At 61.2% G+C, this 680-nt stretch overlaps 1 protein-coding gene across 1 annotated transcript in view; it reads right to left on the bottom strand.

The window, feature by feature from the left end:
• Positions 1-668, bottom strand: part of PLEKHO1 (pleckstrin homology domain containing O1) — an 8453-nt gene extending 7785 nt beyond the window's left edge. The window contains exon 1 of the mRNA XM_006755726.2: positions 387-668. The gene's annotated coding sequence lies outside the window, so the exon portion shown is untranslated. The remainder of the gene's footprint in view (positions 1-386) is intronic.
• Between the last annotated feature and the right edge of the window lie 12 nt (positions 669-680).

Here is a 680-nt window from a genome sequence, read left to right as displayed (position 1 = left end):
ATATGCCGCTGTGCGCAGAGCGTCTGTTTCGGCAGCGACAGCAAAGAGAAGCACCCCCACTTTAGCCAGAGACCAGGGTAGGGCCGGGGACCCGGGGACACGTAGAACTCCTGGGACATCTCGGGGTATCACCGCAGTCAGAGAGACATTTATTCGCCCAGAAAACTCATGAAATGAGATGCATCTCAACTTCTAACTCCGGTCTCCTCGCTACATCCAGGGTGACCTTTCCCAGCAGAGAGCAGTGGCGGGGAGCGCTGAACTTGCTTTTGGAGCAAAGTGGGGGGCTATGTAAGGGAAATGAGCGGCAGATAAGGCCCCCCCGCCCCCCGAGAGACAAGGTGGGGAAGATGAGGAGACAGGGAGTCGGGGCTAAGGGCACCTACCTCCTTGTCGGAGATGTAGAGCTGGTCCCCTCTCAGCACCACGTAGCGGTTTTTCCAAATCTCCCTGAAAATGCCTTTCCCGCAGAATTTCCGGACCCAGCCGACCTTCTCGGGCGGTGCAGACGGATGGTTTCCCTCCTGAGGCCCCTGCCCCGGGGCAGGAGAGGAAGGGCAGTTAGGTGATCACAGCTCTTTCCTTCTCTCCACTCGGAGCCCCGAGACCCTGCTTTCGGGGGGCCGCCCGGCGGAGGCCGGAGTCCCGGACCCGCGTCCGCTCCCCGCTCCCTCGGAGGC

The sequence above is a fragment of the Myotis davidii genome, unplaced genomic scaffold (assembly GCF_000327345.1).
Source record: "Myotis davidii unplaced genomic scaffold, ASM32734v1 scaffold653, whole genome shotgun sequence".
Lineage (NCBI taxonomy): Eukaryota > Metazoa > Chordata > Mammalia > Chiroptera > Vespertilionidae > Myotis > Myotis davidii.
The sequence above is the reverse complement of the archived record's forward strand: the minus strand, read 5'-3'. Positions and strand labels throughout refer to the sequence as shown.